At 37.5% G+C, this 17123-nt stretch overlaps 1 non-coding gene across 1 annotated transcript; it reads left to right on the plus strand.

The window, feature by feature from the left end:
- The first annotated feature begins 9506 nt into the window (after positions 1-9506).
- LOC123282747 (U6 spliceosomal RNA) lies at positions 9507-9613 on the plus strand. The gene has a single exon (XR_006522988.2). It is a non-coding gene; the product is annotated as a U6 spliceosomal RNA (small nuclear RNA).
- The last annotated feature ends 7510 nt before the right edge of the window (positions 9614-17123 follow it).

A 17123-nucleotide genomic window follows, 5' to 3' on the forward strand; every position in this document is an offset into this window, starting at 1 on the left:
ATGGTAGAAAGTGACCATATTCTAAAACAGGTGTAGATGACACACTGGAGTTCAGGGAAAGAGATAATCACTTCCCGCTGGAGCTATCAATAGGGGCTTGACGGACGTGAAAACACCTCCTTCAGAGTCTAAACGAGAGCTGGAGTTGTAGATGAAAAATATGGAGGGAAGGACAAAGCCATTCCTGGTGGTCAAGTAGTGTGATGAAAAAACGAAGGTAGTTAAGACTAGCCATGTACATAAAACCATTATACACTCTAAAGCACTCCTCACCACATTTTAAGTCTTGAACCTCTTGGTTATCACAGAAAAAAATTCATACACATGATTGCTTTCTAAGACAAATAGGAAACCAGGGTATTGCACAAAGATTTTTGCAATAGAGCTTAGGTTTGTTGTTCATGAAGCATACCCAAATAGTAACAGTATGTCGTCAACCCAGACTTAACCCAGTTTGCCTTTGTTAACTGGGCCAATTCCCACAGTAGAGAGTAGAATGAGAATCTGCTGACCTGTGTGCTACCCATGACCCACTCAGGCACATTAAAGTATAAGCATCTACTTTCAGTATTCTTAACCGAGCTGCAGTTCACATTAGAGAGGAGAGAAAACTGCAGCCACTGTATTTCTTGGCAAGCTGCTTGAATAAAAATAGAGATCTGCTGACTAAGTATTCACTGTATCTGCAGACATTTCCCAGCTAGAGAAAGAGGCTTTTTTCCCCTAAGTTTTCCCCTTTTGAATGTTTACTTAAATTGGCCTCTCCGCTGTCTCCCCTCCATTAAAAAAATGATAATTTTTTGAATTAATATTTGTAAAATAAATTCATACTTTTATTTTTAAAATTCTATATTTGTTCCAACTGTTCTTAACTACTAATCCTAACATATCTGCTTTTCTTTTGGAGATAAAATAAGGCCTCCATGTATTAGTTTTTGAATTTATGCATCAAATTGATTTGTTTGTTTTTTTAATTAAAGAAAAAGAATCTGAGCCCATGACACCATTAGTTAATAAATGCATTCTGGAACCACTGAAGATTTATAACTATCTAGGGAGACTTTAGAGAGCAGGTCTATATTTTATTCATTCAACAAACATTCTTAGGCCCTATTCTAAGCATTCTGCATGTATTAGACTCCTTAATCCCCAAAGGAACCCTACAAAGTTGGCCCTATTGTTATCATATTGCAGTTGTTGAAATTGAGGCACAGAGAGATTACACAATTTGTCCAAGGTCACTCAGCCAGAGTGTAAAGCAGAGGAGGGAGGCACATCCAGGCAGCCTGCATCCAGGGACCATGCTCTTAACCTTCATACGTGGCTACTTCTCTGTACTAATGATGATTTTAAGAACTGATATATTTCCACATCTTAAAAAAGAAACGTCAAGTTCCAAACAGGACTATAATCTCAGGTTTTATGCTTCTTTCCTCCTGTCCCAATTCATGACAAAACCACTGACCTTTCTGCTTAAGGATGATATCATGCCCCAGAGGAGAGATATGAAATGGTCTTTCCTTCATGTGACAGTACTATTAACACACTCTAGGATAACGTCAGACCCCAAAGTGACAAAAATATGTGGCTAAGGATGGAGTTGTTGCACAAATTCAATGAGATAACACAAGTGGATATTCTTGTCATGAAGAAAGCAATTTACTCACATTAGCTGAATTGAAAGGGATGGCAATACATGATTTTCACGGTCTTGTCCATGAAAAATATTCTTTAGTTGCTAAAAAACCATTTATTTATCCAAATGTCTATACTTATATTCAATAAGTTTAAGGTCCTTTTTTTAATTAGAATGACAGATCCCTGACCTATCAAACTCATACAATTATAAACATATTTGATTTTGTTGATCAGTGAGAATTTTTACGACTATCGCGTAGAGAGGAAGTATAATCTAGTACTTGAGCATGGACTCTAGAACTCAATGGCCTAGAGTTAAATCCAAGTTGTATCTATTAACTGTGTTATCTGACACAAGTTACCCACCTCTCTGTGCCTCAGTAGCCTTGTCTGTAAAATGGCGCTGATAACAGCACCTACTTCCTCAGTCTGCCATGAGGATTAGGTGAGCTGATTCCCCTGAAAAGCTCACATCATTGCCTGGAACATAGCAACTGCTATATACGTGTTTTCTGTTACTCTAAGTAATTGTGGAAAGCATGGGTCTGTAAACCATCTAAGCATATATAGTCTATTCAAAAAAGAAAAATTGGTTATCTTGTGGTATATGCCAGGCATGGTGCTAAGTATTTAGACTTAAAGAACAATGGAATAAAATTCCAGTTCTTTAAGGGTGCACAGCTCTTCAAGGAGGTGGCCGTGTAGAATTGAGGGGGAGACTGGCTACAGTTACTTTTAAGGAGGCAGGACCTCTTAAATTTAAGGCCCTTCTATTGAAGATCGTTAATGGGCTATGCAATGACGGATGGTAGCAGAGTTTGTAGCTGAGGCTTATGAAAGCGTTTCTGTTCTGTATTCTAAAGTGAGAGGAATATGAGGATCCCAGCAATACAAGAGGGAAGGAAAGAGGAGACGACAGAATGCAAGTTGTAGGAATGGTGGTGGTTTTTTCCAAGAGCATGGATAACTAATATTCTAAGTTATTTCTACACTTGAAAGGTAAGTACCTGTACCTCCTGGAACCTTTAGTAAAGTCTGATATGCACACACAATTGTCGCGTGTGTGTGTGCGTGTGCACTTTCTTTGTTCACTTTCAAGAAATCATGGAAAGGGCTGAATTCCACATCCAGGAGGATTTGTCATGGAACAGGGACAACACACATAGGAAAATGAAGCAATCCCTGACTTGAATTAATCCAGTGGAAACAAGATATACAAGCCAGAGTTGACCAAGCAAGGCCCCATGGTTTTGTAGGAATATCAGGAGAGTATTTCGGACTCTCCACAATCAGTGGCAGTGTATTCTATTTACTCTTCACAACAACCCTTGGAGTTCATCATATTATTACTTTTATTTTATAGCTGAGGACACGGATGCAAAGAAAAGCTAAATAACTTGCCAAAATTTACCTAGTTCATCATTTAACTTCCTCATTTTATAGTTGAGGAAAATGAGAGCCAGAGAAACTAAGAGTAAAACAGCTAGGGGGCTGACCCCATGGCCAAGTGGTTAAGTTTGCACACTTCACTTCAGCGGCCCAGGGTTTTGCTGGTTCAGATGCTAGGCACAGTCCTAGCACCGTTCATCATGCCATGCTGAGGTGGCGTCCCACATAGCACAACCAGAAGGAACTACAACTAGAATATACAACTATGTACTGGGGGGCTTTGGGGAGAGGAAGAGAAGAAAAAGAAGAAGATTGACAACAGATGTTAGCTCAGGTGCCAATCTTTGAAAAACTAAAAAACAGCTAGTGTGTATTAGCCATGTTAGTAGACTAACTACAAGTCAGTCTGACTTCTAATACCAAACACTTGCCACTACACCACACTTCATCCTCTTGAGGAAATGTCTTGTGATTTTTATGACTCCCCAAAAACAGAAGCTTGGGGTCAATACTAATCACATTAGACTGGTAGTAGCCTGCTCAAAACAGACAAGAGAAACAGGGAGGAGAGAGAAATAACCTTCATTTCTAGCCCAGAGAACTCTTCCAAATCACAGCTGGCTAAACTAGAGAGAAGCTTTGCTTTGTCTGCCAAGAACAGAAGTCCATATCACCAAAAGTGTCTAAGATCACCAGCCAGACAGACAACATCCCACTTTTAATTTTACTTATTTTTGGCCAGACACACACATACACACACACACACACACACACAAAGTTGTTCGTTAAATCTCAAGTGGGAGATATGTTGTTGGATATAGCAAAACCTAAAAGTGACTGCTGGGTTTGTATATGAGAAAGTGTGCCTCATCGGCTCCCTTCAGAGATCTCCTCATGACTTACGAGGCCACGTTTCTTGTGGCATTAGGTCAATAAAGCCATTGCTTACAAATGAATTATACAGTGTGAACTGGTCAATTCCCTATTCCACAACATTTTTTTAACACAGAAACTAGGTCATAAAACCTCAGTTTCCTGACCACACTTAGTAGGCCCCAAGAATATTTTTATTTCCCGAATGAATCAATTTATCCTATACATTTTGCATATAGAATATTGAAGGAAACATTGTCTTATATTTTAGATACTTATATGAAATAATTAGAGGCCTTGATTCAGAAATATGACTCAAGAACTAACATGAAGGTGAACTTCATGAGCATCATGAGCTTCAAGAAACATTTGGCAATTTTCCATCATAATAACTCTTATCTTCAATTTATATTGTGAGATTTAAAAATGTTTCCAAGTAGTTTATAAAGTCCAACAGTCTCGTAGGAACTGAGATACAACAAAGCAGTGAAGCTGGAACACATTTTACCAAGTGATCATTTTGGGGTTATCTATCCTTTAATCACTCCAGACTGATAAAGCACAGTTAATTACTTAGATCAGGTCACAGAGTCAAAACTTAGCAGAAGATTGAAATGGTAGTTTATGAATTTGACTAAGATAGACAACCAATTTAAATAAGTCTAGAGCCAAAAGTGGCTTTTGCTCTGAATTTATGAAAGTAGGCAAGGCCAATACAAACTCGAAACTTGTCAGTTCATTGAATAATAAATCAGGAAAATATGAAGTTTTATTGAAGTACTAAAATCTGTCAAAATTTGAGTTCCATGTAGATACAGGCCACACTTACTAGCTGAAAAGGCACTGTGATTGAAGTCAGACAAATCAGAGGTAAGGTCCTGGTTCTGCCACCTACAGGCTGCATGACCTCAGGTGAGCAGCTTAACCTCTTTCTTCCTTATTTCTCTCATCAGTAAAACTGGGACTACTTCACAGATATATCCCACAGGGTTTTATCATGCTTCTATCATGCTCTGCTTTACCACTTGACAATGAGAGGAAAATTTGAAACCTTTCAGAAACTGGATCCACACGCTTGGTTCAAGGCATGATAATTCTATCATTACAAAGAATATGTATAATATGCAAACATTATTTAAGAAAGGCATCAGTGGATTGCTATAGAAAATGAGCCTTTAATATACATGTGAATATTTTTGATTTACAAAAATCCATTACTTCTCTCCTTTACCACACAGAAGCAGTAAAACAATTTTGATTATATGCCCATATGACCTACAAGTAAGAAATCCAGCACAGTCAATTGATCCCATTAATGTCTAATGAAAAGCAGACATTAGCCAAAGTTTACTTTTAGCCATTTGAAGCAAACGTTATAAACACCAAAGAAACAGCTGAAACATTTATTTATGAATATAATTTATAGCAGACCATTTTCCAAACTCTGCTTTGCTCATCTCTTTTCCAAGTTTTCTGCTTTGTTTTCTCAATTAAATAACCAAAACAAGTTCCTACATGTTACAGTTGGAAATAAGTATAAATTGGCCCCAGGAACCATATGAAAACTAGATTTCTTACATATTCATTTCTCTCATTAGTTTAAATTCTTGGTATCACTATGGAAAATGCTTTTAATTTCGTTAGTTTTGATGATTTTTCTCTTCACATTCCAATTAACCAAACACCATAATATGAAATGATACAATAGTTATGTAATTAGGTAGCATATAAGTTGTGAACCCTACATGTGGATGTATCTAAATTAAGGCCTCTTGTTTTTAACAGGGACATCAGATGCTGTAACTCTCTTAGTCATCTGGCGCTTTAAGGAAATCATCTTTTTCTCCACCTCTTCTGTCAGAATGCAACTCATATAACTGAAGTCATTCTCATTATATATCAAACTACAAAGACTGACATATCATAGCTGTGATATTTATACACGATATCACCATGGCAATGTTATCAAGTAAAAATCCTAATGTAATAGACACCTGGAGTGACGTCAGCGTCATGGCAGAGTGAGTTTTCTGGGTAATCTCTCCCTTCCAACATACAATGAAAAGGACATTCATGGTCCAACAAAGGACATCTAAACACAACACAAAAAACATAAGAGAGACACATGCAGCCATATGACAGAGGGCAGAGAGGCTGGAGCCGCTCTTGGAGGGGATGCAATGCGGTAAGAGAAAACTTAGCTCCCTCCCCTAATAGACCGCAATCCAGGACCATGGATAGCCTCTGAGAGGGCAGGAATGGGGGAGGGGATGTTCATTCGCAGGAAAATCACGTATCCCAGAGGGCCCTTGAAGCCTATAGGGAAGCTCTCTACCAGGGTGAAAGCTTTCACAGGGGGTGACATTATCAAGCCAACACCCAAGGAGAGTAGATAGCAAGAGCAGAGGGAGAAAACCCAGAGAGTACACAGAAGAACCCCTACTCCACCCACCCAGCACTGGTTCAAGTCCGTGTGATCTCCACTGAAGGCAGAGGGCTTAGAATATGTGGCTCTTGATCCCCACCCAGTGGCAATAGGTGGTAACTGCGAACAAATAACACCAGGATGCAAAAAAACAGAGCCACTACCCCTAGCAATATCAAACATTATATTATATCTCCAGAGCAGAGAGAAAATAAGTATCCAGAAATAAGTCCTAAGGAAACAGAAAAAAGTAATCTAAATGACAAAGAATTTAAAATAGCTATCATCAAAAAACCCAATGTATTAAAAGAGCATGTAGAGAAACAATTCAATGAGTTCAGGAGGTACTTCACAAAAGAGATTGAAACTATAAAGAAGAATCAAACAGAAATATTAGAGATGAAAGACACAATAAAAGAAATAAAACAAAACATAGATTCCCTGAATGCTCAAACAGACATCATAGAGGAGAGTATCAGCATAATCAAAGATAGACATGTTGAAATGCTCCAGATGGAGGAGAGAGAACTAAGACTAAAAAAAAATGAAGAAAGTCTCTGAGAAATATCTGACTCAACTAGGAAATGCAACATAAGAATTACAGGTATTCAAGAAGGAGAAGACAAGCAGGGAGTAGAAAGCTTGTTCAAAGAAATAATAGAGAACTTCCCCAGCCTAGGGAAGGAGATGGAAATCCATGTGGAAGAGGCTATCAGATCTCCTAAATATGTCAATGTAAGAAGGCCCACAGCAAGGCATATAGTATTCAAACTTGCAAAAGTGAATGAGTAAGAAAGAATACTAAGGGCAGCAAGGCAGAAGAAAATAATGTACAAAGGAGCATGTATAATGCTTTTGGCATATTTCTCTGCAGAAACCTTACAGGCTATGAGAGACTGGAATGACATAATCAAATCTTTGAAGGACAAAACCTGTCAGCCAAGTATACTCTATCCAGTGAAAACATGTTTTGGATATGATGGAGAAATAAAAACTCTCCAAGAAAACATAAGCTAAGGGAGTTCATAGCCACGAGACTTCCCCAACCACCCCCCCCATAAGAAAGCCCTCATACCCGAAAAAAAAAGGTAGAAATGGGTTACAAAGCATGGAGTAAGCAGATAAATAGATAGACAGAATCAGAGCAGGATAGCAAATACTCAAGTATAGCATTAAAGACAAAGGGAAGAAAAACACCAAAAATAAAGATAATCTTGTCATTTTAACCACAAATTCATGACACAAGATGGAATAAGATGTGAGACAAACAACTTAGGAGGGGAAGAGGAAAGAGACTGAATTGGTTTAGTCTAAGGAAACAATGGGCCATCAGAAAAGGGACTATCTTATCCTGAAGATTTCGAATACAAACCTCATGGTAACCACAAAGCAAAAAGTCAGAACAGCGACAGAAATAATAAATGAGAAGAAAACAAAGAAATACAACATAAAAAACTACATAGCTTGACTGGTAGACCAAAATACACAGGGTGAGAAACAAAGGAAATGCAGGAGAGCCAGAAAACAAGTGATAAAATGGCAGCATTAAGCCCTCATATATTGATAATCACTCTAAAGGTAAATGGATTGAATTCTCCAATAAAAAGACACAGAGTGGCGAGGTGGAGTAAAGAACAAGACCCAAAAATATGCTGCTTCCAGGAAACACATCTCAGCTCCAATGACAAACCGGCTCAGAGTGAAGGGATGGAAGATGATACTCCAAGCTAAGGGCAAATGAAAGAAAGCAGATGTTGCGATATTTATATCAGACAAAGTAGACTTCAAGATAAGACAGGTAAAGAGAGACAAAGAGGGGCAGTATACAATGATCAAAGGGACATTCCATCAAGAAGAAATAACACATAAATATCTATGCAAAGTTCATAAAGCAACTACTAACAAACCTAAAAGAAGACATTAATAATAACACAATAATAGTAGAGGACCTCAACACTCCACTCACATCAATGGATAGATCATCCAGGCAGAATTTCAACAAGGAAACAGTGGAATTAAATGAAAAGCTAGACCAGTTGGACTTAATAGACATATATATAACACTCCATCTAAAAACAGCAGAATACACATTCTTCTCAAGTGTACACAGAACCTTCTCAAGGATAGACCATATGTTGAGAAACAAGGTAAGCCTCAATAAATTTAAGAATTTTGAAATAATAACAAGCACCCTTTCCAATCACAATTCTATACAGATAGAAATTAATTACAAGGAAAATGTTGAGAAAGGGACAAAGATGTGGATACTAAACAACATGCCATTGAAAAAGCAGTGGATCATTGAAAAGATTAAAGGAGAAATCAAAAAATATCTGGAGGCAAATGAAAATGAAAACATATCATACCAACTCACATGGGATGAAGCAAAAGTTCTATTAATAGGGATATTCATTGCAACACAGGCTTACTTTAACAAACAAGTAAAATCCCGAATAAGCAATCTCAAACTAAACCTAACTGAATTAGAAAAATAACAAACAAAGGCCGAAGTCAGCAGAAGGAGAGAAATAATAAAAATCAGAGCAGAAATAAATGCTATTGAAACAAAAAGGCAGTAGAAAGGATCGATGAAACAAAGAGCTGGTTCTTTGAGAAGATAAATACAATTGACAAACCCCAGACAGATTTACAAAGAGAAAAAGAGAGAAAGCTCAGATAAATAAAATACAAATGAAAGAGGAGAAATAGCAACGGATATCACAGAAATGCAATGGATTATAAGAGAATACTATGAAAAGCTATGTGCCAAAGAAATGAACAATCTAGAGAAAATGGATAAATTCTTAGACTTCCTAAAGCTGAATCATGAACAAATAGAGAATCTGAATAGATCAATCAGAAGTAAAGGATTGAAACAGTAATCAAAAGTATCCCAAAGAATAAAAGCCCAGGACCAGATGGCTTCCCTGAGGAATTCTACCAAACTGTCAGAGAAGATTTAACACCTATCCTTCTCAAGCTATTCCAAAAAATTAGGGAAGATGGAACGCTTCCTGACCCATTCTATGAGGTCAACATCACTCTGATACCAAAACCTAACAAGGACAAGACAAAAAATGGAAAATTACTGGCCAATATCTCTGATGAACTTAGATGCAGAAATCCTCAACAAAGTATTGGCAAACTGGATACAGCAATGCATCAAAAAGATCATACACTAGTGCTCGGTTTGGCAGCACATATACTAAAATTGGAATGATACAGAGAAGATTAGCATGGCCCCTGTACAAGGATGACATGCAAATTCATGAAGCGTTCCATATTTTTGTACCCACAGCATGACTAACAAAAATGTACAACTGAAATCTCACAAGGTTGTAATCTATCATAACATTAATAAAGAAAAAAAAAAGATCATACACTATGATCAAGTGGGATTTATTCCAGGGATGCAGGGATGGTTCAACATCCGCAAGTCAATCAATGTGATACACCACATTAACAAAATGAGGAATAAATCTACATGATCATCTCAATAGATGCAGAGAAAGTATTTGACAAGATCTGACAGCCATTTATGATAAAAACTCTTATCAAAATGGGGATAGAAGGAAATTATCTCAACATAATAAAGGCCATATATGAAAAACTCACAGCCAACATCAAACTAAATGGGGAAACACTGAACACCATCCCTCTGAGAACAGGAACAAGAAAACGATGCCCACTATAACCACTCTTATTCAACATAGTACTAGAGATTCTTGCCAGAGCAATTAGGCAAGAGAAAGAAAAAAGGAATCCAAAAGAGAATGAAGAAGTGAAACTCTCACTAATTGCAGATGACATGATTTTATATATAGAAAACCATAAATAATCCATCATAAAACTATTAGAAATAATTAACAACTACAGCAAAGTTGTGCAGTACAAAATCAACTTACAAAAATCAGTTGCGTTGCTGTACTCTAATAATGAACTTATAGAAAGAGAACTCAAGAATACAATTCCAGGGCCTGCCTGGTGGCACAGAGGTTAAGTGCTAACATTCTGCTTTGGTGGCCCAGGGTTCGCCGTTTCAGATGCCGGGTGCGGACATGGCACTACTTGGCACGCCATGCTGTGGTAGGCATCCTGCATATGAAGTAGAGGAAGATGGGCATGGATGTGAGCTCAGGGTCAGTCTTCCTAAGCGAAAAGAGGAGGATTGGCAGCAGTTAGCTCAGGGCTAATCTTCCTCAAAAAAAAAAAAAAAAGAATTCAATAAGACATTATTGAAAGCAATAGATAATGACATAAAGAGATGGAAAGAGATTCCATACACATGGATTGGAAGAATAAACATAGTTAAAATGTCCATACTACCCAAAGGGATCTACAGACTCAATGCCATCCCAATCAGAATCCCAATGACATTCTTCACAGAAGTAGAACAAAGAATCCTAAAATTCATAGGGGGCAACTAAAGCCCCTGAATTGTTAAAGCAATACTGAGAAAAAGAACAAAGCTGGAGGTATTACAATCCCTGACTTCAAAATGTACTGCAAATCCATAGTGATCAAAACAGCATGGTACTGGTGCAAAAACAGGCACACAGATCAATGGAACAGAACTGAAAGCCCAGAAATAAAACCACACATCTACGGACAGCTAATCTTCAACAAAGCTGCCAAGAACATACAATGGAGAAAAGATAGTCTCTTCAATAAATGGGGTTGGGAAAACTGGACAGCCACATGCAAAAGAATGATGGTAGACCATTATCTCATGCCATACACAAAAATAAACGCAAAATGGATCAAAGAATTGAAGATAAGTCCGGAAACTATTAAACTCCTGGAAAATAATATACGTAGTACACTCTTTGACATCGAATTTAAAAGCATCTTTAAATCTTTCCTTGAGAAGACATGGGAAACAGAAGAAAAAATAAACAAGTGGGAATTTATCAGAATAAAGAGCTTCAGCAAGGCAAAAGTATCTAGGATCAAAACAAAAGGAAAACCCACCAATTGGGAGAAAATATTTGCAAATCATATATCTGACAAGGGGTTAATCTCCATAATATATAAGGAACTCACATAACTGAACAACAAAAAAACAAACAGCCCAATCAAAAAATGGGCAGAGGATGTGAACAGACATTTTTCCAAAGAAGATATATAGATGGCCAATAAACACACAAAAAGATGTTCAACATCACTAATCATCGTGGAAATGCAAATCAAAACTACACTAAGACACCAGCTTATGCCTGTTAAAATAGTTATAATCACTAAGACTAAAAATAACAAATGCTGGAGAAGGTGTGGAGAAAAGGGAACCCTCAAACACTGTGGGTGGGAGTGCAAACTGGTGCAGCCCCTATGGAAAACAGTATGGTGATTCCTCACAAAACTAAAAATAGAACCACCATATGACCCAGCTATCCCACTAATGGGTATCTACCCAAACGACTTGAAATCAACAATCCGAAGTAACACATGTAGCACTATGTTCATCCCAGCACTGTTCACAATAGCCAAGACATGGAAACAATCCAAGTGCCCATCAACTGATGATTGGATAAAGAAGATGTGGTGTATATATACAATGCAATACTACTCGGCCATAAAAAGACAAAATCACCCCATTCACAACAACATGGATGGACCTTGAGGGAATTATGCTAACTGAAATAAGCCCGACTGAGAAAGACAAATATCAGATGATTTCACTCATATGTGAAATATAAACAAGCACATGGACAAAGAAAACTGTTCAGTGGTTATCAGGAGAAAGGGGATAGGGGGTGGGCACAGAGGTTGAAGGGGAGCACTTATGTGGTGAAAGACAAGAAATAATGTACAACTGAAATTTCACAATGATGTAAACTATTACGAATTCAAATAAAGTCCTAATGTAATAGTTTTATATACACCTATGTGCGGTGTACAGAATATACTCAGATTCCTTCTGTTAGTGATGACTATTATAATTTACAGTTAAAGCTAGCCCATACTTAAATATTCCATTACAATGATAGTAGAGAAGGAAAGAAGCTGAGAGATCTATTTCAACCCTTTCATTTTACTAGTCAGTAAACTGTGGCCTAGAGCTACAACTGATATTCTATTATTCAATGCACCCTCAATTGCTCCTTGAAACAATGATTTACAGAGAAATGCTCATCAAAGAACTGACATAATACGAGTTTTTCAATGAAACATTATTGAACTTTTAAATACAAGAAAAAAGGAACACTCACTAAAACAAGAAGTTACCTTCATTTTTACAAGTCACTGTTGGAGGTTCTTCTTCTCATGCCCTGCCATGTCCCATCAAGAATGCTGGTTCAGAGAAGCAAGTAGAAAGACCTGGGAAGAAACTAGTTCTTCCAGTGAAGCTCACAAAACAGTGAGAAGGAGATCTATACTGTGAAAGTGTTTCACAGGTGTGATATCCAAAGGTCAAATCCATGGTTTTCTGAAAAGAGCATGCAAGAATTCCCCCACATCTTTGTGTGCCAAATCAGTGAGCCTTAGCTGCAGTCACACAAACTTCACACTAGTGTCCAATATCACCATTCTTATAGTGAGAGAAAAGCTGGGGCTGACTGTGGGTCAGTGTAAATAAGCAAAAGAGGAAATTGACAGAGAAGATTTTACAACTAAGAAATTCAGAGGTTAGGGAAAATTCCACTGAAGGCATATCAGGTCTAAAACAAATTGTTCAGCCCTAAATTGTTGGCAGCAGTTTTAAGTTCTGTTAATTTCAGTAAATTTTATCTGCATTTGGCATAATCACTGCTGCTACCCAGTACACGGTGATAGTTGCTGCGGGTGATGTTAGCCCATTGCCACCATAACAGCTGTTCAGCTGCCTGAGTATGCTGTCATTTTATTGAAAATGGATCTCTCATTACAAAGCAAGGAAGGAAACAGAGATTTCACTTTCTTCAGCGTCTGGTAGTGAAAGACTAACATTCCCCAGAATGCTGGTAACACAACAGCCAACACAGAGGCAACTGCAGTACCTCTGCATAGAACGATGGTCCACTAAGCTTGAGAAGCACTCATAATTGTTGAAGAAACTGTCCTGCCAGTTTGTATCAGGAAGTATAGTTGTTGATCCGACTTGGGAGTTTGAGGTTCACTGATAGCAAGTCACTAACTTAGCGTGGATCATTGCAAGGTGTTGCACAGTTTTTGGGGGGAGATTTCCCTTGAGGATACTATAATCTAGTAAAAAAATAATAAATTCTGAAAAGTAACAGATGTTCTTTTCAATGAGGCAACCAAGAAAAGAGAGCAGTTTCTAAAGGTTAGGTTAGTCAGGGAAAATCACCTGGAGAAGCTGCTAGTTGAAGCACAAGTAGGATTTCCACAAGCCAAGTAGAACAGGGAAGATTCCAATGGAGGAAAAGCGGCAGAAGCAGAAGCAGCAAAGATGAGTCAACACTGTGTTTGCAGTACAGTAAACAGGCCTGTTTATCAGGGGTGAATAGTTCACATAGGGAGAAGCATAAGCCAAGTAGAAGCAGGAGCTTCATGCTGGGTTATGGAAGGCTGGGACTGCCAGGCTTCACTTGGATTAAGGAAATGACCAAATACATCTTACTTCTTGGGGTTCTGTATGTCTAGGGTTTGTTTAGGTCAATTTGGTAGACGTCTGAAGAATGGATTAGAGTCAAAGACGAATAGAACACCTATAAATGCAGGCATTATATTTGTTTTGTACAGAGAGGTTCTTAACTTTGAAAATGTGATTTGCCTAAGTGATGATACTTAGAATTTTCAACGTGTGTGTATGTATACGTGTTTGCATACATTTATATAAACATACGTACTTATATGAATATAATATAAAATGTATATTTATGTAAATACACAATATATAAATATATAATATGCAAATATATAAGTATTTATTGAAAATTAATTCATCCAGATTTTGTAAAATGTCTTTTTCCTCAAATACATTAATGAAAACACAATTTTAGAAACCAATTGAAGTATAAAGATGAAGGAAAAATTCACATGCTTTGGTAAGGATCCTAAGTGAACCCATCCTAAAATTCCTTTAGGTGGGCCTATCTAGTAACAAAACAACTAATCAGAAAGTTGGAAACTAGTCACTTAAACAATGGCCTGGGAAACTATTTGGCAAAATGAAAATATTTATGATCTAAATTTATATAAAAATGCAGCATAGAAAATGCCACATGTACACCTGTATTAAATATTGATTTATGGACAAGTACTGGCAAGTAAGGTGCACATTTAAAAGATAGGGTTATGGGTTTATGGAAGATCACTATGTTTAAAAATATAGGTTATTATTCATAACTCTATAATTTCAGATGATAAATCGAGACAAATATGTTGATAATTTCAATCTTATTTGAAATGGACAAAAGGCCTAGACTGGCTTAGAATCTAGGTACTAGATCAAGAAAACATAGTTGATATGGCAATTTTTCTGGTATGGCAATTACTCCTTAGCCTGTGCCCATGACAGACATCACTAATCAAACTTGGCCTTCTTTCCTTATCTACACAGAATTTGAAGGACCCACTATCAATAACTCAGAATCTTCACACAAGATGAAACCTCTGTGCCATCTATAGGCAGTAAATAGTTTCTGTAGCAGATACTCAATGGAGAAAATTTCCCACAAAATAATAAAAGCAGCAGATACCAAAATGCCATTTTCCTCTGAATCCACAGCTTCATTTCCTTTAAGCTAAGATGTGTCCCAAAAAAATATGTCAAATTCCTATCTTGGCATAATAAAGTTGAGCAAGATTTTTGCAAATACAAGTCTATTTCCACTTTAAGCATTTTGGAGAAAATTGTTTAAAAATATAGAAAACACAATAATGGCTACTTGATAAATTCTATATTTCATTTGCTTTGTCTATTCAGCTTCCACTACATTAGTGAACATTCAGGTAAAATACTCATTTGCATCTACCATCGGTGGGATATTTAAGGAGCATTTGAAAATTGCTTCCAACATGGAAACATTTGCTAATGGACATTCCCTCATTGTTGGGCTAGAGAAAATTTCTCTTGAGTTGTTGTTGTTTTTAACCTTAAAAACCGCTGTAGTATATGGTACACTTTCTTTTGTTTAAGTTTATTGAGTTGGTTTGCTGTCCCTGAGCAAAAGCCTCATCTATGATGACAAGAGGGGAAAGTTTTTGTCATGGCCAGCACACACCTTTTTGAGAAAAACACCTTGATTCTGCCATGATCACTGCCACCTTCACTCCCATCCCCACCCCACTGATCTGGTAGCATCCTATCTTGCCATGTTCTAGTAATGTATCTAGATATCCTGCCCAACATTGGCAAGCATAAAGGCAAGATCTACATGCAGCTGAGTGAGAAGAAGACAAGCCTGGGCAATAATTCTTGGGTAACTTCAGTCTCCTTTTCACCTTACGGGAGAAATACCACAAGGACCAAATTCAGCCAGCACTGAACAACAGCACCTCTTTAAAGCAGAATCTTGCCTTCATATCTGTGAATATGCTCTTCACAAGGCCTGAAGTGAACGGCCACGCTTTGAATGTTGCATCGACACTGCCTCATCGTTCAGGACTCAGCATTCTCGCTATCCCCTCTATACTACCTGCCAGGATCCCAAACACTGAGTTCATCCTTCCTCCCTTTGAAGCTCTCTGCCTCTTGGTGTTTGCCTCTGACATAGCACTTATCTCAATTCATTATTCACTAGCGTGTAAATTCCTTGAAAGAAGGAAATATGTTTCAGTAATTGTTGTAACCCTGGCAGAGTGCACAGCACTTAGCACATAATAGACACTCAAATTTTTGCGTATTGATTAGGCAATTATATGTCTGGTCATATACAAAAGTTGAGGGTTCCCCTAGTGAGATATAGCAGCAAGGATAATCATGCAGTATTCTTTAAAATGTTTGTACTTAAGTGAAATCAGAATATGGAAGAATATCAAGGGCAACCTTGAATAGTGCATACCGTAAAAAAAAAAAATTTAAAGTGTTCAGATAAACATTTGAACAGCTGGAGCTGTGGGGTAGAGAAGGAGGGAGTGATGATATCTGTGATAGGCTGAGATGATGTCAGAATTAGAATTGCATTAAGTGAGGTACGCCCTTTTTTAGTATGTGCTACCTCCCGGATTGCCTAGTTCCTACAGTAGATTGTGTGCGTGTGTGTGTGTGTGTGTGTGTGTGAATAAGTCCCCATAAAATTCAGGGCAAAGAGTGAACTTGGATATCAGTCTGAGGAATTTGGACTTAATTTCATAGGCAATGAAGATGTTGTGAAAGTTTTTGAGCTGGAGACTAGTAAGCCCCAAATATATTTTGGACCAGTGTTTCCTAATCAGGGATGTTTTTGCCCCTCCTCATCTGGGCACATTTGCCAATGTCTGGAGACATTTTTGATTGTCATAAATGAGGGTGTTGGTGCTACTGGGATCTACAAGGTAGAGGCCAATTGGCTGCTAAACATTGTACAATGTGCAGGATAGGCCCCTTGCCATAAAGAATTATCTGGCCCAAAACATCATTAGTGCCAAGGTTAAGAAACTCTACTTTAGAGCAATGTTTCATAGAAAATATTTCACAGACACTGCTCCCTTGAGATGTAACTTGATTACAAAAACGTTCTTATAGTTACATAAAAGTGGAAAATGCTGTTTACAATATATCCATCTTTCATTATTTTATTCATTCAAATTATATTTATTGAGCACATATTATTTGAGGGGCACATATGACTTACGTAAATATGCCAATGAAGAAGGCCAACAAATCCTTGTCCCTATGGGATTAAATGTTATATTCAAGATTCATAATGTAAGT

Source organism: Equus asinus, chromosome X, assembly GCF_041296235.1.
Source record: "Equus asinus isolate D_3611 breed Donkey chromosome X, EquAss-T2T_v2, whole genome shotgun sequence".
NCBI lineage: Eukaryota > Metazoa > Chordata > Mammalia > Perissodactyla > Equidae > Equus > Equus asinus.